Genomic DNA, 27,964 nt, shown 5'->3' with positions numbered 1-27,964 from the left:
GTCCGCGGGACATCATCCTTCCACAAACAGGAACTTGTAATATTCTTAACACACTCTTAAATTCAATAAACTTAAGATATAGTTCATTATTTATTCTATAATTTTAACACGTTTTATTTAAGAAACGGCGATAGAATTTAAATGACCTTTGACTGCGATCAGTTGTAGATTATATTTCACAATTTATGATATCTACCACCTAAATATGATAATTTAGAACTTAAAGTTACGAAATACGTGACTCGACAAAATTTACAGAAGTATGTTCCTCTAATTCTCTCTGATTCTCGCACTTTCCTCATGTTTACGTTATGTTACAATGCAGATTTAGGACCTAACACGCCACCGGACACACCATGGCACTTTTTAGAAAGTATCAACTGCAAGGTGGCATTATTTCTTTTACCAAAATCAAATGATATCTATGATTAAGCAATAAGCAAGAGTTTTCTCACGTAGGCTACTCTTCCACGGGTAAGAGGAATGAAATATTTACCCCCAACAAGTTGCACACAAGTAAAGGAATGATTACAGACATTAAAAAATATGAAAAATGTCAATATATTGCCTTTATAACATGCATTGTGCTTGAAAATGACGGCGATGGAACAAGATATGAAGAAATTTTTCTTTCGGCCCTTTAGTCCTAAGTTTATCGATATGAGTGAATGAGTATGCATGACGTTGATTTACTTTGCCTCAATTAAATTAATCCGTAGTATCACGTGACTAAATGTATTATTGTGATTGGCTGGAAGTATACCATAGATGTAGGATCTTTGGTCTTCGCACGTAAAAGCTCATGAATAACTTCTTCAATTATAATCAAATCACCGACCGAAGAAATATGCCAAAACAATTATTGTCTTTCGAAGTAATCATATTTCCTGACTTTGGTAGTTCGATCCCTTCAACTGGGCATGCTGCAAGACATCGCTGACTTACCAAGAAGAAACCGACACAGTGATGTTACATGTAACTGGTTGAATGAAGTAGCCTACTTTGGTGGGAGGGGTAAATTCGTAATTGCCCCCAGCTGATTTAGGTTGGGGTTCAATCTATATGGAAGGGCCAGAGGCGAATGAATGTTTTTGTAATGGAGTGCCTGTGTTCCTGCATGGGGTCTATAAACCTGGCCCCCAATGTATGGGGAACTTGTAAGGCAGGAGAATGGAATCTTGGGAATATTAAGATTTTAGCTGCAGATGGTGCATATTATGAGAGGCATAGGCTATTTAGACTACGGTATCAGATAGATCTATCATTATTAGCTCTTAACGCTTTAGGTTCTGCTAATAAATACTGTTTTTTTGTGGGGTGGAATAGCTAGGGTATTGTACACAGATAGCAGTGGCCAATTTCTTCCCAAGCGGAATGTAAAAGTTTCCCAGCTAAAGTTCCCGCGTTCAATTCTGCGTTCACTGACCCCGCATATGACGTTCCCTAACTCGACACCGTATGTACTTAATGTCACTGTACAGCAGCTCCAGTACAGCATACATGTACATACGTTTACTTCATGCAGCCTATACAACATAAATGTTTAGGCTGTTATGGAACGTAACAATCGCATTTCACATAGTGATTGGATAAGAGTTTTATGACGTAAGGCGGAGCATACCATTTTAAGATATACCAACTCTTTTTCTAGGGAAATAACCTTGTACAGTGTGGAAGTCTGCAGCCAATATTTTGACATTTTAAAACCTTTTCACAAACTCTTCAAATCTGTTTGCTCACAAATTTTTACAATTTGCTAAATCATGCTGAATTAATGAAATTTGATAACTAATAATTTCGAAAAGAACTCATTTACGTCGCGTATATCCTTCACAAACAAGAACACTTCCTACGATGTGGATAATTGGGTCCTGTGCGTTCTATGACATAAGAGATTGTTGCCATGTAGCATGTATACAGTGTAGTTCAAACTTCCATGTAAAAGACATTTTTACAAACTCTGTAAAGAATTTACCAAAACTATTATTAGTTCCTGGACGAGTTTTCCATATCCACCCAAAGTTCCTACATCCTGCAAAAGTGACTAGCGCCACCAATTATCATCATTGCATCTTCCAAATTATATAGCGATGGCGTTGAAAAAGTATATTTACTGAACGCAGAGAGCTTCTGCTTAGGAACATGACGCAGTCGTTATTGGAAATTGACTTAAGATTCCTGCAAATCACTTAACTTTAATTCAACTATATGATGAATTTGTCATTACTAACTTCCTTCTTTACAAATCTTTATAGTAACCAGTGAAAACAAAGCTAATAAATGTTAATAGCGCCACTACCCCAAATATCAATAGCGCCACTAGCTTAATTAGTCGGTTGTTGGCTATTCGGATACGCGAACTTACAAGAAATCTAATATTTTAGACCTAGCCATAAGAAAAAGGACTACAGTCTCGATATTGGAAAAGGCCTCAGACGACAGTTTCTTTTCGATTGGGAATGAAAACTGTGAAAAATCAGGCAATAATTGTTTCCACTTTTATGTGATATTGAGCAGACTCTTGAGCTAAATCGTCGTACAACGTAAATATTGATTTTATCATAAAAAAAAATGTATACTAATAATTAAATTAAACTAGAAATAAAATTTGTAAACTTAAAAAAACAAAACAATGAAAAGCAAAAAAAAAAAAAGCAAATGAAAAAAGCAAAAGGCAAATACAACCGATTCGGAAAAGAATTCGATTGACAAATTTGTTCATAACATAATGCTGTTAATTTTAGGGTCACCACATAATCATATTTCACAGTTTTTGACAAGACAGACATCTGAACTAAAAGTGAAACACAACCAATATTGCCTGTTCCTCTGTGTCTATACGAATAATTAAGAAATTTCAAAACTGTGTTCTTTTTTGGAATTTGGGAGTAACGATATATACATGAAGCTCGACTAAATCTGTACTTTATCAATTGCAACTGCAAATTCTATTTAAGTATCTAATACCATATACCGCGGTATACAGATGTCGTCAATTTATCAGATGGATACCTCGGAACCCCTTTAAAACATACGTATAATGCTCAGTCAGTTTGACAGTCTCACAGACTTGGCCAGAAAGTTGAGTGAACTTAAAACACGAAGGTTTTTTTTTTTTTTTTTACCTGCACAGAAAGAAATTAAGAACTCTGGCCTCAATCGAGTTGACAAGTCGCACTCTAAAAATCCTAGAACAGGAACCGAACGAACGTGAAAGAGAGCTCTTTTCTGCTTTTGATCTCCTTTTCCACGTCTTTCTTGATTCAATCAACATAATTACTGAGCTAGAGACAGAGTGAGGTGAAGAGAGAGTGTGTGAGAGGGAGAGAGAGATATAAAACTAAAATGAGAACGCGTGTTTCATCCGACGATACTTGTTTCCTTTCAAGTAGATAGACACCGATGGACGACTTAGATACCGGCTTTTAAAAGACAGGTGTAATGGGAGCTAATTTACTACCATGACAGCGCTGAAGCTCAGCCTACAATACGTTAAAGGTATAGTTTAGTTAATATATCCCCGCACTTGTCGATACATATATCGTGCTCTGTCACACAGTTGGGACAATTTTTTTCTATACTGTAGTGTGATGTCCCGCTTCAGAGCACTCGTATTGTCAGTACGAGCAGTATGAATATCATGTTTCTATCAGATCAAGGTTAGGAACTGTTTGTATACTGACAATACCAGTGCTTTAAGAGCATAATATTGGGAAATTATATATATTAGGAAATTGTCCCAACTGGCTGGCTCTGTGCCGTGATGCATGAATATGTATGAAGGAATATTATCCTGATTCTTCTTTTTTGATATTTAAAAAAAGATGTTGAAGGTTTTACTCGTCTTGCATCAAGGCAAGACGTTCTCACGCGATTTTTACAACATTTAATCCCTCTTTTGTTATTTTGGTCATTTTCCAGGTAAATTATCACACTCGCATACTCAAGTTTGCACAATTCAAACAGTAGCTCACGAGGCGCCATTTGCACGTGTCCCCTGCATGGCCGGGACTTCCTATAGGAAGCAGGTCCTCGCAGGTCCTCGCAGGTCCCCGCAGGTCCTAATTTAGACACCTGCATGGGTGAAGGGAGGCAATCAACATAAAATGCGTTCGCCTAGAACACAGCGAAAGATCTGCCTAAGATTCGAACCTGTAATTGCATTTCAATTTGACAACCACGATATACACTATTGTCTTTGTTTACCTGCACTATAGAATGTATACTGTACCATACTCCGGTGTCGGATACTATATATGTCAGGACTTGAAGGTACATATATGTTAGTGTATGCTAGTTTCAGCTTCTGAACGGTCACCAACCACAACACATCTGGCCACACTCAGTTATATACGTAACTCTTAGTTCCCAGCAAACAGATCGCTTTGCAGACTTGACTTTTATTTTTATTACAAGTAACCTGTTGTTGAATAAATTAATGCAGAATTGTAAAGCAAAAATACTTGTTTTTCAGTATTATGACGTGCAGCCATGGTGCGAACTGCGAAGTATTTGGCTGCATATTTTTTCTTCTTCACAGAATCTGTGAATTCTACGAGAAGCAAATTAACCCATATAACATTGTTCCAAGACACATTCAAACACATAATCGTTGCACTGAAATTGTCCTTAAAAGCAAAAGCGAAATGTCCCTTTAAACTTTGCTGTCAGACCAAGTTGAGTACGATCTCTATTCTCGACATAAAACGGGCCTCCGTCATCGGTATACAGTACGAGAAATAGAGAGAATCCTCGACCCGTCATTCTAATAGCAACATAGAATTTGAAAACACAGGTTTATCCGGAAAAGTTCATAATAAAATATGGGAAGATCGGGGGGGGGGGGGTGGGGTGGGAGGGGGTTAACCATGTCACGTAGTGTCATTTCTTTGATGTGTTATTTGAACTTAAAGAGGTTGCATAGGTTAATTAGGATTAATACATGTACAGATCATCAAAGGGCCGAGCTACCTTCATTTTTTTTCAGTTATTATATTTCATTTAAAAAGTGTGTTGATAACTTGCATTCTATGTAAATCCAATATTTTTTCTTTTCATTATCATATATTTCCTTCCTTGGGTTTTCATTTTTCGTTTGAACGCAAAGGATTTTAACCTTTAGGTGGTAGGGTGAGCATGTTGTTCCTAATGGTTGTCATGGTGATTGGTCAATTACAAAGAACAAAACCAGCTGATACATTTTCGACAGAGAATTTTGTTGTCACGATATTAACACTGTAGGGTACATCTTTCTAGATGTTTTCAGTTCACACCCCCCCTGCCCCCCTCCCTAAGCAGTTCAAGAGTCTGGACAATACTCGAACTCTTTGTCCAGTTAATTGGCTTCAACCGCTTCGGGCCAAGACTTGGTCCCTCGAAAGGTATATATATTCATGATCTGGCCATTATTTTCATTACAAATAAAACTGCTTGATTAAACAATATGTTAAACAAATAACAGACGATAGAGAAAATTGGAACTCTATGGCAGGCCAGAGGCGCAATAATTAGACCTTAAGACATTTGGCATGGTTTTAAACTGATGTAAGGGACGATCTTGAAGTTCAAGTGATGTTCGTTAATGATAGGCCCAAGGGCGATGCACAGACTAACACAAGAGTCTCCGTATGTATATACATATAGGCTATTAAGGGTCACGGTGGCCCATTTTAGAAGATGTTTAATTTAGACTTAGTAAATGTGTTCAGTTTAACAGCGTGGGTGTATACAAACAATCCAAATGCTCTCCACGAGAAAGGTGACATATTTTTTTAGTTAGGGAATCGGTCTCTCTTTCAACTACACCCACTTCCATTTGATTTCTTTGATTTTTTGTTCTTAGGAAGGGGCAAGTTAAACTTTTACAAAAGCCTACAGTTTAGTGTCAAAGCATAACAGTCTTTTACCTCATGTTTTATCTCACTGATCGGGACATTCTCCAGAGAACTTACTTAAAACTGTTATTAACTATTAGTGAAGGGCCAATATACTGTTGTTCTGTAAACCTTCCTAGTCATGCACAAAATCAGCATCAAACGCATATCAAACAGTGGCGTGCGCAAGGGTGGGGGGGGGGGTGGAGGGGTATGGGTGGAGGCGGATCGTTCCAGGAAATTTAACAGGGGGCGTGACCCTGGGCTCGTTGAAGCCGGACCCTATGTAGGAAAGTGATCCAGTGGGTGTCTGCCCGCTCCCACCCGACAAAAGGACGTTTAGAGATGAATTGTTGAATACTGAGACAATTTGACAAGAATCATATCTTATAGGTCTACTCGCAAGGTTTGTCTACTACTTTCTACTGTCTACTACTTTCACGTTTGATGTGGGTTTGAAAAATGGGGGGGGGCGGTGGGCCCAACCCCGTGGATATATATATATCCACGGGGTAGGGTACCCCCTTTTCAACCCCACATCAAACGTGAAAGCCATAAATGTAAATCTTTCGGATGTGGTCATTTTGTATAATACCACAGTATTATTATACGTACTGTTAAGACATAGCCATACAGTTGTTACTGTTATGTTTAGTACAATATCGCAGTAATCGTCTCTCCTCCGAATATCCAAGTTCCAATCAGTTTCTTCATGAATACGATCGCCATGTTAACACAATTAACGAACACGAATTATACCGCCACCTGGTTACTTAACAGATTATCAACGTGTACTTTTTCTTTTTTTCTAGGTAAAAAAAAAGAACACAAGATGAGTCGACTCCTAGCCGCAATTCAAACAAACCCACAGCAAAACATTGTATGCATTCACACGGATAGAAGTACTTAAACAATGCAGAATCTTAAATGAGATGTCTGTACCGTATATAATATTGTCTTGGTTTACTCCCTGGAATATTTTGAACCAGAGAGGAAAATAAACGTTTAATTGCATGAGTAATTATGTCAGTTCAAAGAAATTCAAAATCTATTTTGGTCAGGATTATTATTTATTTTTTATATAATTTTTAAATTACTAGCGTAGTAATTTCGGTACCAAAGACCGCTCTGTTTGTGTGGAAGTGATTGGACTAACACACTGTTTCAAAGTTTCTCACAAAGGAGGAAAAATTGTATCGTAATTCCAAGACAAATTTAAGTGATTTATAAGTAAAAAGGTAACAATGTCTTTTTCTTGACATCATTTTGTCATATTCATGCGAGTTCTTCAATGTAAACTCTCCACCATATACCATAAATAAACTATATATATATAGCGCTTACTTCTCTTCCTAAGCAAAGCTCTTCCTCAGTAAAAATGCTGTTTAAAAACTGAAAGTATAAAATGACACCTGGACAAGAGCCCTTTAAGGCGAAGTTTTGACGATTTCCAAGTTTTTAAAACAAATTGTTTGATTACACCAACTGTGTTTACAAGGGTTATATGTCAACATGTAATTCTCCTCTCTTTATAGATAAATCCTTTAGTCAAACGCCCATTGATCACCCGATGTCCAATACCTCGTGGATAATGTACATAATATGTCTCTTCAGCATGTTTTCATATGATAACCTTTTGAACCAAAACGCAACACGGCGCCATCCCATCAAGTGAAGTTGGAAGTTTATCATTAGACTATTTGAAATGTTTCTATCTCAAAATTGCTCTTAACTTTTCACATTTATTTTGTTTATTTCTGACCGGATGTGATGAAATTCAGACTTACAAACTCATGTATTTATTCAACGAGAGGAACGGTTTATTTTGGATCTTTGTTAAGCTTCATTGTTAATTGATTAACAAAGTTTGAATGGAAATACAATTTTAAGAAGATAACGTGAGGTAAGTCAACAATTTATGTTTCTATGTTTGTTAACTGAAACTTGTGTGCATTCTATACAAATTTTGGTTGATAATACAGTTTTTCCGAATCAGGACACGATCGTTCGAGACTTTTTACAAGGGCGAGTATAACTCCACTTTTTATATATTACTTTTGACAGACGAAACGGATGGGACGAATGAATCTCTAAGTAAAAACACTGGAAACTCTTTAGAGAATAATAATAATAATAATTATTATTATTATTAAAAAACAACAACAAACTAGCTACTTTTCTTTTGGCTTTTAGGATCACGTGCAGAGTTTTGATTTTATAATCGATACATTGATCTGAGATATCTGAGTTTGCTAAATATAGAATATTCAGTTTGTCGGTCTCTTTGATGTTGTCGTTACAATATACTCTGAAACGTATCGACTTTTATCCGATTGAACATCCAAAATGTCACCTCAGCGAATCGAAACAAAAGTGTTCATTCTGTTCTTGTTTTCTCATAACTTGACATATAACCCCTGCACGTCATTCCATGTGAACTTAAACGAAAGGTCTCGCAATTATATCGACGCATAAAGTGATATCATAGGGAATGCAACATATTAACGCATTTAATGTGACGTTGTTGTCACTATGTGCACCTGCACAGTAACACATTATAACCTTCCGCCATAGCATGTCGTCTGTTTAGTAAATCGATGTGTCGGACTGCACCAGCAGTTATACTAGCCTAAACATACATTCATACACGCATACATACATACATACACACATATACACTCACACACAATTTAAAACTATATTCTGCAGGGATTTAAAATATATATATAGGCCCGGGTTCGAATCCCGGTGGAGGCTGGAAGTTTTTTCACTGTTCTTGATTTTCCAACTCATTACGATATCAATTTTATATATGTATGTATATATATATATAAAAACCCTGCAGAATATAGTTTTACAATTTTACTATCATTTCATACTGTCTTACTAACCATTTCGTCAAGATCTGGAGAAACTTTAGAGAAACCGCTTGAAATGGAATCTCTCAACATATTCGTCTTAATTAACGTAAAAAAGATTGGTTGATTAAATTTACTAATTACTTATTTAATATTTTTTTCTCAGAATTCTGGTGGGTAATATCCCTTACTTGCAATGAGTTAAAGGGACTATCTACAACAGACAAACATACTCCTTTATATATAGGATTTGTTTTTCTAATACGATAAGACGCGTACCGTAAGATTTAAAATAATGATGACAAATTATTAGCTTTCTTTATTTGAACTTTATATATAATTCCGATTATTTCGAATTTCGACTAAATAATTCCCTTCAGTAACTTACAAGAAGCGTTTTCCGTTGTTGAGACTGGAGCAACAATTTAGGTGTACGGCAAACTTGTAGTACGAGTACAGCAACATGAGAACGAACACAACAGCATGAGTGCGAATACAAAGGTATGTGTACGATTACTACAGCCTGCATGGGTACGAGTACAACAGCATGAGTACGAACACAACAGCTTGGGTACGAGTATTACAGCATGAGTATGAGAACAACAGCATGAGTACGAGTACAACAGCATGACAACGAATGCAACAGTATGAGTACCATTACAACATCATGCATAAGTACGAACACAACAGCATGGTTACGAGTACATCAATATGAGTACGAACACAACCGCATGAGTACAAGTACAACAGCATGAGTACGAGTACAACAGCATGACAACGAATACAACGGTATGAGTACGAGTACCCATATATAATTCCCCTTGGTATGAGTACAAGTACAACGACTCTAATTGCTAGTACACGAGTACGTAATTTTGCAGTAGAGTCTATCATAGATTCTAGAATCTCGAATACCAGTACGTGTACAAGCCCATCAGGGCGAGTACAGAGAAAACTAGTCCAGAATACGGGTACGCCCTCACTACGAGTCTGGTGTACGATATCTCATATTGTCAATTTATTTTCAGATTTGTTTTGATTTAATTAAGTTGTATACTATTAACGCTATCTTTCATTGCCGCATACCGGTATGTATAATCTCAGTTGCAATATGGTCGTTCACACGCTACTATCGAATTTACGTGTCTGTAAAGTACCTTACTTAAAAGAAAAGTGACATCACATTAGTAGCAAAACTGCTACGACGACGCCGTCCCTTTAAGATCCCTTTCACTGCCTTCACTCAGGGGGCTTACGTCTTACTTATGACTAGGATACTTGAAAAATAGAAAGTGATATCATATAACAGTTTTGTTATTTTCGAGTGTGAAATGAGCTCGTCGTAACGTATAAGACCGACATAGCTTTTTAAATTCTTTTAGGTACCAACATTTTGAGCACAATTATTAATTACTATGGTGTCATATTTCTCTCCCCGTTAATATAGTATCCACTGCTATAACATAGTACGTTTTGACAACGTTTGTAATTTTCAACACTATAGCGTCGAAAATATCTTGATAAAACAAAAACGTTGCGCTAACGTTATGTCATAACGGTTTTACAACTTAATTATTAGAGATGTTGTAACCCATTAAAAACATTTTTTTATCATAAAGTTGCAATAATAATATGATAAATCGCTTCGACCTTTCGTTAGTACGTCATGAGAAGGCTTCAATTTATGTTATCAGTTAAACATATTGTTACCGAATAAAATTCACACAATGATTGGAAACCTTTATTATATTGTTAAAGCGGAAGTGAGTACTCGCGTCTCGTTTTATCGGCGTGTACCATAATTGTTGCCGTACTGTATATTGTACTTAGCCGCGAGGGACTCACATTCATAGATTAACATATAAATACACCAGCATTGACTAACATTGTGAATCAAACATTATTAAAACTATATATGTTTTAGCGTAGAAACGCATTGTAACGGCATAGTGGAATAAACTGATAGATTCAAATATCAATGTACGTGGCAACACTTCTTGTTACCCGTAAGATGATTCTAGGGAGAGGCCTAGGCATGGTTTATGATGAAACAGAAAGGGAGGAAGGGAGGGGGGGGGGCACCGGCAGACAAAATATGGCAAGAAACCCTAGTGTGCATTATACGTAGATGCGGTACAACCTAACCAGTCTAAAATCCTTCAACATCGTTTCAAAAATGGCAAAATATAGCACCATTTTGCATTAACGCAATTAACCAAAACTGTTCAAAGGGGGGGGGGGGGGGGGAAAGGGCCACCTCTCCCCCTGGATGACGTACATAACCCTATGAAACCCCTCCACCTTCACCCCCCGCCCCCCAATATGATGTTCATTGTACCCCTGATCATCGACTTTGTGTTGTTTTTAATCAACGATCTTTCGCAATTCTTTTTAAAAAAAACTTGAAAACATTCGAATAGAAGACCCACTGCGATACATTTATCCAGAGAGTTGAAACAACCTGCTAATAGCATATACCCATTGCGTGGAAGTTAAGAAGGCTCGGTCTAAACCTACAACATTTCCCTCCGAAAGAGAATTATTTCATATTATCTGTCTCCATAAGGCATCCATACTGTAAGATATTTTTTCCGGTTAGCCCTGTGTTCAATTGGTTTCCATGTAGCATATATATAGTCTCATCTACTTTCAATAATGAAAGAAGTTTATTGAAAGTCGCCAGAGAATCGTTACAGACTGTTTTTATGACTCGGTGGTATTAGACGGTTTCGTTAAGTCCCCTGGAAGTCATTTCATATGTAAAGATCATTTCAGATATCTTTGGTCCAAAGAATCGGACAGATTTATGAGATCCTTCAATGAACGGAATATATAATACGGAGTTTAAGTCCTCGCCTCGCCTCGTTTGAAGGATGTTTGAACGGTTGGTTTTTCTATAATCGCAGAGAAAGGTAAGTGGACACGATATTTATTGAATCAGCAGCAAGCTTATTACTTAGAAGGAAAAAAATACAATAGGGACAGAAACTCGAGATCAAAAGATGGAAATCTTGTAACTATATTTACCTATGAAATGAATTATGTAGTTGTTTCCTTCTTATAGCCTACTGAAAGAGCAATTAGAATAACTGTTACGTTACGAATAAATATTGTAATGTAAAAAGTAAGAAACCAACAATTAAGTAAGTTTCTTTGAGTTAAATAATCTTGTTTTTTTTAAGAGTTGGTTTATAAAGCCAGCATGCAGGCCAGGTATAGAATCTTTAAGAATGTGCGTATCTCTGTAAATACATAAAACTGAAAAGTACGAAGTAAGACACACCATCGTTGGGGACGGAGTATAGTTTAGCCAATATAAACTATGAAATTATCTATTGTGGAATAAAGTAAAGAAAAACCCAAACCATGCACGTTCAGGATTTCGCTCAGCAATTGCTACAGAGCTTGCGTTTCAGGTCACATTGGATGATATCATGTATTTTACACCGAAACGATAACCATCTTTCAGCGCGCGGTATATTTGCCCAGATTCACTAGAACATATTTTACCGCGACTATGTCTCAGGATTGAAGCCAATTTGGGGAAAGATCCCTATTTACCCCGCGCGACTGAAGTTTATGACACAATCCAGTTAGTTATCTCCTAAGTAATTGATAAACATTAATACGCTACTTTTAGCTCTCACATGTATGACTATTGGATACATCGCTCTATCAGTACGGTGCTTATAATGTGAAAAAGCGCGTGCATTCACAATAAACCCCATACAGTGTGTATAATAATGTGTCCACGAGTGTCCTTTGAGGTATGTTTGTAACCAGATCTTCGTCGTATGTGCCGTCTGTTTTATGATTTCTGTTATGGAGGTATTTGTGATATGTTGCACCCAGTTGGAAGAATTCCTTTTCTATATAAACTGTATACTTACACATCCAGCTTCAAAGCACGTTTACTGACAGTATATATGAGCAATACGAATAACCTGTTTCTATCATATTAACGTTACAAACTGTTCCTACTGTCATTACGAGTGCTCCGAAGCATGGAATGGAAGTACAGTACGGAGTGGTAACATCAGCAAATTGTCCACAGCATTTTCTTATTTTGGTATATGCACGGTTGTTAAGTTTGACTTGTTTATTTTGTAGCCATGCATATATGCTGATGTGTGTCAATGTGTCTTGTTGTTAACATGTATATTATTGTTCGTTTCATTTCCTGTTTTGTTTGCATGTTGATATTCTGCGTCTTTTTCTTCATTATATGATTTGTGTTGATCTTTGTTGACTCATGTTGTAAGGTGTTGTATAATACATTTATTTGCATATTGCATTGTCCTGCGGAGGCTGCGGTATGTGATCTTTATTCTCACTGAAGACGAAAGAGTGGTCGAATCCCTTTTCTTAAAAAGTATAGAGTGGTCGAATCCCTGTACAGCCACTGAATATCACAAGGTGTCAAAGCCCGAACCGACTTACATTAGTGCGTCGGTTTACGTTCTGCTTCTTGGATGATAGCGGTATATTCACAACGTCCACTAATTAAGTCATTAATTTTTAATCCTAGTGCATCCAGTTGTTAATTTACATAGCCTCTTGTCCAGTCGCTTGTTATACGAGCTTTTAGCTAGCTGCGTGAAGATCGAGGATTTTCTTTTGATCTTCCAGAACCGATACATATATCTATATTTTGTCATTCTTTATGCATTGATTTATTGCATCAGTGCAGCGCAAGTCTTTGACATAAATATAACTGCATGGAAATCAATATATTAAAACTATTTTGACACACTTTTTGACTATTTTTTTCTTAAAAGAAAGGTAATCCTATAACTTGTTTTTGCTTTGTTGTTATCTATTAAAAGTCTTACGTCACACATATCCATTGCTATCACCTTCAAACGGGAATTTTGTTTTGGTCGTTATAAACCACGTGATCTTATCGAAGATCGTCCATTGACGTCATCATGACGTCACTTCCAATATTTACCTCTTCATATCATACTTCATATGTTTTTCGGATAAGCTTTGTTGTGAGCGTTTTACAAGTCTTTAGTGTCGTGTCATATTAACAAGTTCAAATTTCAAACTTTCTATGCATTGCAAAAAACAGTGACTGTCTTTCACGAGAGAAGTATTTAGTTAAATAATAAAAAACAGATTCTAATTTGGATTCCAAGGAATAAAAACTTGGACGAAATTCAGATTATATCATCTTCGAGGACAGTTGTAAACAACAGAGTCAGGAGAGGGTACGAGTGGGAGCATTGGAAAGAGGGATATGAGTGGGAACAATAAATATGATGGGTGGGTCGTATATCCGATTACACTTTATTCTTTTAGCTATACTGTACAGTATTGTCAATTTTCGATTCTGCATGGTAAGTGAGAAGATGAAAATAGTTATCTTCTCATCTAAGGATATATTCCGGTGGCTGAATGTGATTACGTTACAAAGTTGCTCTACGTTTTTAGCATCTTTTGGTCAAAATCACATCTTAAATAGATCGATAAGGACGATAAGGACGATAAGAATTTTTTTTTAAAAATAATTTGTTACCACATCTGGCAACAGTATACAGTGAATGACGTCATCAGTTGGGAATGACATAAGGAGAGAAGAAAAAACAAAAAAACAAGAGGCAAATTTGCTCAGATCTATTTGAAAATTATCTCTTTTGTTGTCAACTGGTCAAACAACAAAACCACTAACGTGGAAATCTATCTAATTTTCTTCAGTTTCCTTCTCTGCTGTAAATATAAAGGATTGACATTTCTCTTTCGTTTTGTCATCAAAGATGGAGGGAGGAGGGGGGGGGGGGGGGAGGGTGGCTAAACATAAACTTCTGTGCAGGAGAACGGTTACTTCTGGTTTTATGTATAGTATGCATTGCAATACGCTCCCGCGTCGCATAATGGTCCAATCGACAAAGGCGTAATATTAAACACACAGAAGGTAGTCATGGGTTACCGATTAGCGACGACCAATAATTATTGCGTGTAAGCCGTAATGCGTTTCCACTTTTAAAACGTGGTATCTAAGCCTGGACGTGTGTGCGTGTGTGTGTTTGTGTGTTGTGTTTGGTTCAATAATTCCGGTCGCTTCTGTTATTTCTGACATTTTGCGATCAGCTTATAGCTTCCATCGGAAACGGTAACTTTGTATTACATATTCACCGAGCGTGGTTAAATTATTAATTCACCTGAGAGACCTTTGTCAGTTAAAATATCATAAATTTACAGTTGAACGATTTGTAATTTAAAATGGAAGTAAAGATGCAGTGACATCATGACATCCTACACTTTACGACAGGGAAGGAGTACTATATCTGTAACACCCTTCTGCGGTAACGTAGCGCCTCTTAACACAAATGTATATAGCCTACTTCGGCACTAAAACCATGTATTTTTAATTTGAATGAGAAAAGGGAACATGCACCGTAGAACGGGGTTCGAAGCTATGATCTCAGGTGTACGTAAAAAACGTGTTCTCTGCTAACTATACTATCCTACTATGCTTTTACAACACATTCTTTGATGTGGTGGAGGGGTGGGGATGGGGAGGGGTGGGGATTGGGAGGGGACAGACCTATCTCTCCCATATTAAGCAAGAGTTAACCTACCTTTGAAGGATCTTTTTAAATATTATTGTTTAGTGTTCTCTATCTCATTGGCGGACATTAGAACAAGAAGGGCGCGTGAGTGAATACCACCGTGTAAAAATATGTTCAAAGCTTTAAGATGTTTACCACATAATTCTCTGTAACATTTCTATACCGAATATATTTTAGTAAATAGGATGTGTGCTGATTGCAACTTTTTTTTATCCAGCTGCTTCCTTAGCAACTTAATCGTTAGAAGTGCAAGTCTTACATTAGATATAGTTCAATGTAGAACTGTATTCATTTTGTACTTAATACAAGAAGAACTAACTATACATTCATATATTCCTTTAACTCAATGTGGAAACCGCTTTAAGTTCTTATAGTTTGCAGACAGTTACCCAAACTATTGATTAGTTAAATACAGGAAGTGCCACGACTAAAGTTCTTTCCCTCTCATTAATCCGTTTTATGCATTTACCCATTTACCGTTGGCACCTGTCTACTATGGATGGCCTCCGTGTATACACGCAAAGGGTTACGGTTTATTGGAGCGTGTACATCCTATATACATACATATATATATATATATATATATATATATATATATATATATATATATATATACATATATATATATATATATTGATCATGTAATATGACTTCTCTTCACAAAGCTGTAAAACACGCTCCATTGATCACTTGCCCGTCCTGTGATGCGCAAAACTGTCGTCATATTAATTATTAAACGAGTTGATACTACATCCGATGCCCTAAACCAGGGTTGTCCAACCTTTTGCAGAGGAGGGCCACATGGAATGATTATGATGAAGGAGGGGGCCGCATGAATCCTACGCTCGATTTTTCGAAAAATTTTTGCCCGAAGCCCAAGGCAACAAAATGTGAGCACTGCGCGCGGAGCGCACTGATTTATTTTCCTTCCTGATAAAACAGATGAATAAAGTTCAGCCGCCCCCCCCCTCCTCCTCCGCTGAGAGAGTGTCATACAAACTGACCTGTATGCAGTTTTTTGGACCCAGAAGGTTCGAATGATTGATTATATAGCTTCAAATTGTTATCAATAAATCTGCTCAATAAAATTTCGCACCGTAGAGCATCTCTGGCGGGCCGGACGCAACCCTGCGGCGGGCCGGACTGTGGCCCGCGGGCCGTAGGTTGGACAACCCTGCCCTAAACCAACATCAGTAATTACGAGGAAGGAATCGTGCCCAGTAACCAAAAAAACAACAACAACAATATATATATAGTTATAGTTGTATATTAATTAAATTTAGACAATAACGTGATGACGAGATTAGAACTGAAATATTAGAATTGTTTGTTTTTCAAAAAAAACTTGTTCAACTTTCTGGAAGATTAATAATGACCATACGTTTTTGCACATAAAATCATTTCAGTCCTTGTCAGAATGCTAAAACAATATGAACATTCCTTGTAGCCATATGAGTTTAATCACATACATTGCATAAGGTAAAAAAATTGCTTAATGTAATATATATCCCTTCCTTTAGAAGATGAGCGTCTCATTTGATCATATCAAGAATATTTAAAAAGAAAACCAGTAGAAAAGTCTTGTTTGCATTTCTTTAAAAGAAAATCTCTTTCTGCAAGTTAAGCACGTTTTGAGTGTCATGTTATGACAGGTTCAATAGGGCCTATATTTTTTATTATTTTTTATATTTCTTTATATTTTGAGATATTACTTACGCATTTTCTTAAACATATATAGGCAGGAGTATTACTCTTTATTTTTTTCATTTTATGTTATATTTTGTCAAGGAATGACGATGTGATACAATTACCAAAATATGATTCTCCTTCTTTATTATTATTATTATATTATTATTATTATCATCTTTGATGCATAAAAATGTGTTTTGGCCGAGATTCAGTAAATTATTCGTAACGTATTAATATTATCTAGAAATACCGATATTACTGACACTTTTTATCTAATAAAATTGTATACCACAGATATTTTGTTGACGAAATATCATAAAATGCTAAATCTATTTTTGAATAATTATAATCATTATTAATTTCGCGTGCTATACGTAAGTCGTTATTTGTTTTGATCTGTTCTATACAATAAAGGTAAATAATCTTAAATGAAAAAATACCAAATACTAAAACTTGGGGAGGGTAAGAGAATAAACACCTCTTACGGAGAGAGTGCAATTTGGTGTCCAAAATTTAATTTCTTTTGTTTGAAGGGAGGTACGACTGACCCCAACCACCCGCCCCCACATTCAGGGTCATACACCTCTTCCATTATAAACTCTGGATCCGTCCCTTTGATAATGTCAATACCAAACCGAGCACGGGAGACAATTCATTACCTATACACTGCATGAATAATTAAATTGCATGTCTAGAAAGACACTTTCCATGCATGATGGATGGATGCTAGGAATGAAGTATACCCCCCCCCACCCCTTGCTAGCTTTACAACTTAAAAATTATATATTACATCAAATCTGATATATGGATTGATAAACGGGATTAATTTAATCAGACATTCTTTTTATATATTCATTGCATCTTTTGTTAACGCAAATCAAGACACGTGATGTGTTGACAATATTTGACAATATGCCTTCCTCAGACTCATGTAAGACAATAGTATTCCCAAGGTCTGCATGGATGTAGATAAAATCATTAACCAGAGTGCGTTTATCTGTTTTAAACATTAAAGCGTCCCTTTGAGCAAAAACTATATATATAATATATGTAGCCTGTATGTTTATACCTTAAGAAGTTTGTTGACAATTCATGCAAACAAAATTCTCTGATATTAAGCTATGAACATTCATTAGTGAATTTCGTTATTCGTTGACCGTGACTTGAAATGAAAGTCAGTTACAACACAGCCAGGTAATCTATACTCTTTTATCACGACTTAAAGCAGAACAGACGACAGGGACACTATATCACTACTTTGTAAAAGACACGTGTCCTTACGTCACGATTTGCTGTGCTACTTGTTTATGGGTTTATTTGGCGCCAAAGTACTTCTCTGTTCGATGTAGTCAGTTGTTCGATGTTACCACAGTTACCATATTCTATGTAATATTTTCTTTTTAACCCGAGTTTGCTTGTATACACTGCAGTCCAACATTTTTCTCATATTGGCTGACCGAAAGAACATGATCATATGCCTTCCTAAAGTTGTGACGTAAGCACACGTGAGCAGAAACACAAAAACATATGAAGAAATATATACTTTAAATTTATATAAGTAAATGAATAACGGAAAACTAACTGTGAAACTATAATTTAAAAAAAATTTAAACTTAAAAAGAGAAAAGAATTTTGTTGGCTATACAACTGGATCCCGCTAAGCTCGGGACACTCTCATAATGATCTAACGTTAAGTTATATGCAAAACTACAATGGAAATTCGTGTTATCTGACACGGTTACAATTACTGACGCCCGAAACCGCGTATTACATGACTATAAATTTGTCTACATCAGAGATTCGCGCCTTTAAGTGCTTTATAATACGTCTGCAGGTTTTTCGGGCCACTATGTGACATAAACTATACCATATTACAATAAATATAAGTGCTTTGTCTAAATTGAAACCCGCGTTTACTTATTATGGTAAATTGGCAATTTTAAGATTGCATATATGTAGTTATCGTCTGCCACGCTTACCACTACATCAATTATTGCATAATTATTAATATATATATATTTTTTATTAAAACTTCACTGTGTGATTCCAACGTGAATGTGTCCTGATTAATTTTATGGTGCGTGGTATTACCAGGAGTTATTATGGCCATAACAACTCCCTGGTATTACATCTATCGCCATGTTGCACGTGATATCTTAAAATACAGACGTTACGAACGTCACTAATCGCAGGTATAGTTGCCCCGGGCAACGATACATGATACAGTGTGCTACATTATCCTCCCTCTGGAGTTTCCTCTTTTGTTTTCAGTCATATTACGGATCGTTATTAAGACCGATCACGTGACAAGCTAGATCGGGGGAAATAATCAGGGGCCAAATTGGAAATTAAAGCTCAAATTATGGTATTCTTTTCATGTTGAAAATAATATTAAAGGGGTATATATATATATATAGAGAGAGAGAGAGAGATCAATAGAAAGTTTAATAATTTTGCATTTTATCCAGTTAAAATATGACCACACATACTCGCATTGGTTCTTAATAAACATTTGCCTATTCAAGTCAAACAGTTTGAGTTTGCGTATGGAACGTCTCACTTTCCTGAAGCTATGTGGTAGTCGGCCAACTTTATCAATACGCACTGTAGTATCAGCTGACCGCGCTCTTAGCTATATGACTATAGTGTGTTATGTTTAACATGATGTACAGAAACACGTTTATTCGGTTCTTAAGGTCATCTCACGCTTCTCTTTACAGAAATGCGCAGTCTAAAATAAATTGACATATTTAACAATTGTATAATTCATATATGTAAATGGTATAATTATTCAAATACCAGATTGCAAATATGCCACAAGATATTCACATTTTCTAGCAAATGGAACATATATATCGATTTAACTAAAGGTTGTGATTTACGCGAAGGAGACGGGAGTTATAAAGGCACGCATATAATAAAGCTACCGTCTGCTCAGAATAAAACTGCCCCGGGCTTAATATATACTTATGTGCACCCTCTTCGTTGTTTGGTATGAGGCGATGAAGTACAATCGGTAATGTTTGTAGATTGACTTATGTAGTTTTTCCTTCATGGTTGCTATACATAAACATCGACTAACATGGATTTGTGCTTTAAAATGCAAAATGTTTGAATATTGACATTCTCGATAAAATGGTGCTTAATTTAATTTTTTGTTTTCGGTGATGGTTTTTCTTTTTGTTCATATGATGGTATAGACGAAAGTTAACAGGCCTACTATACTATTAGAAATTGGAAGATATCAAACAGTAATCTTATAAATGTAAAGCTGATATAACAACAATTTGTTAGAAAGTTTACAATAATTAAGAGTGGAATACTTTGAATACTATAACATGAAATGCTGTTTTCTCATTTTCTTGGAGTATTATGCACACGTCAAAACTGAAATTGTGGTTGAAATTATAATGAATGTTAGTAATTTATCACATGCAAACCCTTTTTTTTAATTGCAACCTAAATTTACATAAAATATTTTTTTCAGGGAAAACAAAATCACTCAAAACAGAGCATGCGCATGACAAAACCAAACTTGACGTTATTAATCAAACTATCCTCTCTAAATTAAAGGTGCGGTACCACAATTAAATCCTTCCATTGACCTACACGGTGAACATGTCACTTTCTTAATTCACCAAGACATAGATAGAAAATTTCAACTGGCATGGCTATAGGGGCCTATATATACCCACCTCATGATAGATGATGGCTTGGCCTGTCCATGGCACGTACAAGTTTCCATATCATGAGCGCTTATAGATTTTGAGTTAGAAGAGGAGCAAGTTTAGCGCAGTGATCCCTAACCGTTCCGTCTGGTCGCTTGGAGTAATATCGTCCGCGTTTACCCAAAGAATTTTTGAAATGTTTTAAATCAGAGTCAATCCTCCTTATTTACCCACAATCTGAGCTTTGACTTATCTGCTTTCACATTTTGGCAGAAAAAAAGAAAGAAAGAATGATGCTGGCCGAAACTATATGTCAAAATAAGCCTTACATTCGGTTCGTTACTAGGCCTGTTATCGACAATGGTTTACCTTTTAAGCGGATGTAAATAACTGTAAATGTGACATGAAATACTTACCCTGTTTACAGTTTTCACTCAGTAAACACTATTAATCTACTTTATCGTATATTCAAGTGTCTGTAACAGAATGATGCAAAAGGAACAACATTACAAGAAACATTATTTGACATTAAATTACAAGAATGTGATGTATCATGAATGTGCAAAATATATAGAAAGAACATTGGTTTTCATTAATCCTTTTATTTTGTTTTGTGTGAAATTATCTGATCATTTCGTCTATTCTAGACATTGATTACACAAACAAAAGAAACATTAAAAATGCTCTCCTGTCTTTGACAAGAATTCATAATATGAAGAAATTTAGGTATTTTCTTCAAAAATCAGTAAAACGTTCCTTTACAATTTATTTCGCGAATCTCGTTAAAAAGAATAAAGCCCGAATAGAACGAATGTGTGGGTATATACGAAAGATGAGCGCGAAAATAATTTTGGAATATTAGCTTATATGTTCGTCTCCCTTTGTAATGTAAGTTAAATAAACTCTCCACCTCTCTCTCTAATTCCAAATTCCTTTGGGATTGGACGCAAATTTGTATGAAAGAATTTACCTATCTATACTCTCTGAATATATATATTCGAATTTAATTGATGGTTGTCTCAACGGTAAAGAACTTGTCAAGTATTTCAAGGACAACTGTTCACAATCCATGAAAAGTGCTTGAGAATCTCTTGACTTTTTTTGAATTGTCTAAATATTTGAATGTCAAATAAAACAAGGGGGCTACGAAGGAAAAAGAATAAAAAGAATAAGGAAAATAGAAGAAGATGATAAAACCGATGACAGACTCGGAAGAAAGTGGCAATTATATGGTTAATGGGAGAAAGCTATTACGTGTTATGTCGGTGGTTTAATCTGTCCGTCAATTTTTTTTGTATATGAAAAGACATGAGCCTAATAGGTTATTCATTATCATGCAGAATATGCATGTAGACTCATAAAACAGACGTTTTGGTCTAGAGATCCTTGCCTAATATCATAGTTATATTTGTATGGTTTACTTCAATAAGCATATTCCTGCATTTGTTACCAGATAATTATTGCTCGAGTATTGTTTATATTTCTTTTAACCATTCTAATACAGACAAAGTGAAAAATACAATCGTCACTTGTAGCCAAAGTAAGCTAGGCTAGAAACCTCCGCTATGAATGTGTGGTAGGTTTTGGAAAAAAATGTGGTAATGTTTTTTAAAATTATTTTTAAATCTATACCTATTTTTAGGTATATTAAACATGCGGATTCTTCTCATATCTTACATAAATATCGCTCAGTATTCAAATGTGGCGTTTTTGCATTGATATTGCGGCTTAAGAAAAGATATGATAACTCAAAATAGTGATCTGTTATCATAGTCCATCGCAATGGCCACACCTACATTTTCTGTTAGTGTCTAACTTATTATTGCAGGCGGGGATCCAGGGGGCATATGATGTACACCCCCCCACTTTTCAACCCACCCAACATTTAAATGTAGTTTTCAGCACAAACTTCCTAGTAGACCAAGGCTAATTGTAAGATGAAATTTGATCAATTTTATATATTAAATCACACAAGTTTGAACAACGTTTGCCATTGGCATATCCTGCTTTGTAGAAAAACCATGTAAAATAAAACCCAATGCCGTTCAAATACTGTCGCATAACGCATACTGATTCAGGTATACGCTATGAAGGATATCGCAACACGTATATATTCGAAGTATATGGATACGTAGAAATGTTTGCGGTGAAATATACAAATTGCTCGTTATTATACGTATGAAATTATCCCTTATCCGGATTAAGGATTCAAATCTCCAAACATCTCCTCGCATACGCAATTTACAAATTCCCACTTTCCTTCAGCCGTAACAACGTGATAAAAAAATCCTACGTTTGAGGTGTAATATACTGTACCGTGCACATACATGGTCAATTTAAGGTGCAATATATATATATCTATATATATATATATATATATCCTTTGGTTATATCTTTACATGTTTTGCCATATGTCTTTGATTGACGCTTGATTTTCATTCGTTCTATATATTTATATAGATTTCTTTTATTTTCGTTACATGTACTTTTTTTTGTTATTGGTGCGAGATTTTCATTATTTATATTAATCCCAGTAGTGGCAAGTTTCAAATCATCAATCCTTTCCATTTCCTTTTAAAGTAAATATACTCCTCACAAGGAATGTTCAATCGAACAGATAAGACAAAAATTTCACTACAAATCAACTCGCAACTATTAATCATGTTAATGTTGCAGGATATTTATATCAACTTCGGTAGAAAAAGCTCAAGTATAGAAGAAGCAAAAAAAAAAAAAAAAAACAGAAATTGGGAGGAATTGAAATGATTAATTAACACACAAAATAAAACTTGATATGCTGTAAACCATTTAAAACATACTGCTTTCAGTAAGGGTTGGATTTCTATATAACACCATTTAATCGAATATATGTCACCAACTAAAGCGGCTGGATTGTTAAGTCTAATACACAGACTATTAGGTCAGTTCTCCAAATGCAACACACAATTACACAATGGGGAAAAAACAAGAGTTTTATGATCTCAAGTGACATTTTTACAATTCTTAAAATTGTAAAGGATAAGTGGTGTCGAATATCATCCAAGGTTTTTTTCTTTGTTCACATGAAGTTAAAAGAACGTTGATTGGATTGCATTATTCAAATTGATAAAGTCATGGGTTCACATTAACAGTTATAGGGCTGCACTAAGGAGCAGACGGTATCATGTCTGAATCCTTAAAGGAGCATTTCAGCATATTTTAACATATTTTAAAAGTGTCTGTCGTGGTAAACCTCAAAGGTTATTGAAACATTAACAACACTCATATCTTTACTTGAACTATAACATACCAAAAATAAAATAAATTCTGCCTAAAGTCACCATTGAGATGGTTTTTCAATCGTAACTTTGACTTGTTCAAGTGCACGAGAGATCACCAGTTTAGGCTATAGTTATATGACTATTCCGAGGGGCTGCTTATGGAGTTAAATAAGTTTACAGTAATAACTTTGATTTGGGGATATAAACGCAATAACATGGATTAATACAGTACCGTAATCCACATACTAATCCAAACAGCTACGCATTTCTATAGAAATTACTTTCCTATTCCGGTGTACTTATGTTGCATACTAATGTAAATTCGTGTTCTCTCACTAATCTTCAACCATTTCTGTTATTGCAAAAACAATGGTCGTAGTTTCTTTAACAACATCTCTCACTTTATCTTTCACTGTTCCATAGTTTAAGCGGGAAAATACCGAAAATTGCACACAAAAAACCCGAGTCCAATACAAAAGTGCGTGTGCCTCAAAAAAAAAAAAAAAAAAAAAAAAAAAAAAACACCTTTTGATTTTTTATTTTGTTTTGTACTATGCCTCAATACCTAACACAAGATTTAAAGCAAGTCCGCAAAAAAAAAAAGAACCTTCAACTATACATACATCGCGTTTACCATTCACCTTCTCAAGTCTCTGCGTGTCTTTTTATTCTCTGTAGAACATCAGTCCCTGGTTTCCTGAGATGATTCTGTCGTGCCAGGGTCTCCGTTTTCAAGAGCATTCAATGCCATAAACGATCAGTAGAGAGCAAAGAGGCTTCATCGACGCCAAATTGACAGCTTTCTTCTCCGTGTTCAGAGGGGCTTTCTCCTTCGACACGACCAACACTTCTTTTTTTGTTTAAATCGAAAAAGCTTGGCTTTCAATATCCGGTCACATGACGTTACTATCCTTCAAGGCAAATCAGGTAAGCTGTACTTATTAAAGTAGTATAATCAACCTTTTCTCATTTTAAGAATGACTTTAGGCACATAATTAATTTTGATGATATTGTAGACCGTAAAAAAAGGAAATCACTGTCATCTCTCCAGTTCGTATTTCTATCACACTTTTAATATTTGAGGAATCACCCTTTAAAACATCTGAGGCTCATCAATTTGAGTGACTGGACTAATTAGTCTAACACACGGACTATTGGGTCAGTTCCCTAGACGCTACACTAAAACTCTATTAGAAAACATAAGATATTTATGCCTTGAAGTAACAATTCAAAGCGTTACATAATTTGTCAAGGAGAAACGGTTTGGTATGTCATCTAACGGTGCTTTGTGGGTTATATGAAATTAATAGAACATGATTTAGTTGAGTTATTAGAATTTATAAAAGAATGCATTAACATTTAGACTTGAACCGTGAAGATGACGTCATCAATAATACAGCCTTAAAGGAGCATACCAGGGGATTGAGCATAATTTAAAGACATCCGAATACTAGCTATGTTTTTTCTGGAACAAATGATATGTTAAGACTAAACGTCATGATTTAAGTCACGTGTTTATTACACCAAATGTCTCACATCTTACGAAATATTTGTATTGTTATGAAAACGGAACATTTTGTGTGTGTATGCGTGTGCTGTTTATACAAGCTAACACAATGGTTAATTTGGCCTGTTTTGAGCTAATTAGGCATTACTAGTGTATTATGAATAGTAAATCGGGTGGTAGCATTATACCATTATATGTGTCAAATTCTATCCCAATTGTAAAATGAAATTTCCCGGTTGTCTGCATGTGCTTCCAATAATTCAATATTCTGCAAGATGGAAAAATTTCAAAACAATCACACGTGTCAGGTGTATGAGTGGTATAGATTCGGAACGAAGAGTGCAGTGACCTTAGAGTGGTCTACTTGGTGGCGCAATGCAAGAATGTTATCAGTTCTTAGGCTACGGTAGATCGTTGTGCGTATGTATATGAGACAGGTCAATAGTTCATTTTAGAGTGGTTGCATTACCATTGGTCCTTTGGGTAGAGTAGCTTGCGCCAGCATCAATATTATTCTTATCGTTAACAACCTGTTAGTCATATTGTCATTTACGACAGCTGATAATAACAAAAAGGCACCGGAGAAAAAAAAGAAGAAGAAGCGAAAATCCGTCCAACCAATTGAATGAAGTTTCGCTTCAGCTGAGCTGCAGCTTGTCATCAAACGCAATCCCCTGTCAATGAAAGTGCTATGCATGTGTCAACACTGATTTGTCCTCGAGGCGGAAGGAGAGAAAAAAAAGATTCTCTATTTAACCGTACTTTTTCTTTACATATTTAGTAAAAGTGCTTTGGTAGATAAAAATAAATATTAAAATAATAATAGTAAAAATAATGGTGATTTATAATGCTCGCATATCCACCCGGAAGGGTGCTCAAGGGCGCGGGAGAGAAAAAAAAAAGAAGCAAAAACCAATAAACAAAAGGATTATTGGTTAACATTGGTTAACTTGACGCATAAGATGAGTTTTCAGAAGTTTTTTTGAACGAAGTGAGGCAAACACAACATCTGAGTTCTATAGTGGTAATCCATTCCAGAGGCAAGTAGCAGCTACTTCGAACGATCTGTCACCCCGTGTAATGTTTAGGCCGATGTTATTGGAGTAAATGCATGTTTCTGAAGCGAAGACTTCGTATCGAAGTGTATCCCTGGAGCATGTCATAGATATGTGAGGTAGCCTAGCTATTCAACGATTTGAAGGTATTAACAGGAGCTTACTAATAATTCGGCGAGAGACCGGAAGTCAGTGTAGCTCTTTAAGAATAGATTTGATGCCAGAAGACTTTTTAGATGATCTAACAATCCGTGCAGCAGTATTTTGAAGGCGTTGAAGTCGAACGATTTGATACAGTAGTAGATTATATAGAGAAGGGTGCGTTTTTCCATTATCGATGCGTGAAGTAATAAAGACGTGGATCATTTTCTCAGTGGCTTCACAATTCAAATATTTGCGATTTTTTACCGATATTCCGAACGTACAAAGATTGATGACCGACTGACATTTGATAAGGTGTGGCTTCATGCATCGCAGGAACGTTTTGTGATGTACTTTTGAGGTCCATCGTGCGTTTCATATCACAAATGAATCCACAGACTACTTCGTTCATGATGAGTTGGCGTGGTTCTGTCGATATTTTCTGTTGGATTGTTGCGTAAGACAGGAAATTCAATAGGTACTTAAAAACTTCACTAGGAGTGTCCGCTTTTTACCTCTTAACGATGTGTTTTCCTTTAAGTTCCCATTTTGGAAGACTGCTATTGATCACAAAACAAACCCGAGACTACAAATTGACATTAGAAATTGCCTGACATCTCTAGAAGAAAATAAAATGAACCTCACGTTATGATGACAAGCAGCAATCCTATGCACTTTTCTGGATATGAATTTTCAAAAATGTCATTGCAGAAACTGTTTGTACAAGCCAGACGTTACTAGCTATGTATAATCATATCAGTTTTCTATATGTCTTTAACTTATACATTATAAATTGATCTTCTGCGATGGCATATCTCAGAAACATGAACGGTAAGAGTTTAAGGCGACGATATTATGTTGTGCCTGTCACGCCATTTTGTGCTAGCTTTAACTATATGAATATAGGTACACTATATAACACAGATACGAGAGGAATGAAGTAAATGCATATCTCTTGAGTAATTGGAAGAGAGTTTGGTACCTTTCTTGATGTTATGCTGTACCAAAGGCGCCATATAGTAGCAATTTAGTTCATTAGCTTGTAAGTTCTAACCAATCGCCATGACAGAAACAAAACATTATAATAAAGTATAGAAAAACCTTAAGAACAATAAAGCACATGTGGGTCTATGACGTCATAGTTAGACTTGATCAAGTCCTATTCTTGTGTGTGAAGAATCTTAAAATCTGTGATATCTCCCAGATGGAATCAGATATGTTCTTTTAGCTGTTTGGGGAGGTATTTCATGTATCTATATATCACAGAGATCAATAATGATGGTAGGTTTTTTTGCTTCCTTTAAATTTATGGTAATGTGGTAAGAAACACTGCTCCAT

The 27,964-nt window shown here is 35.8% G+C and overlaps 1 protein-coding gene across 2 annotated transcripts in view; it reads left to right on the top strand.

The window, feature by feature from the left end:
• The first annotated feature begins 7,276 nt into the window (after positions 1–7,276).
• LOC139959054 (adenosine receptor A3-like) overlaps positions 7,277–27,964 on the top strand; it is a 39,035-nt gene continuing 18,347 nt past the window's right edge. Inside the window, exons 1-2 of one of the 2 annotated variants that reach the window (XM_071956595.1) lie at positions 7,277–7,776; positions 24,602–24,850. The gene's annotated coding sequence lies outside the window, so the exon portion shown is untranslated. Of the gene's footprint in view, positions 7,777–11,408; positions 11,644–24,601; positions 24,851–27,964 lie in introns of those variants that run through there. The other variant, XM_071956594.1, reaches the window with a different exon arrangement.

This window comes from Apostichopus japonicus, chromosome 18, assembly GCF_037975245.1.
Source record: "Apostichopus japonicus isolate 1M-3 chromosome 18, ASM3797524v1, whole genome shotgun sequence".
In the NCBI taxonomy this organism is placed as follows: domain Eukaryota; kingdom Metazoa; phylum Echinodermata; class Holothuroidea; order Aspidochirotida; family Stichopodidae; genus Apostichopus; species Apostichopus japonicus.
This window is presented reverse-complemented; position numbering and strand designations above follow the sequence as displayed.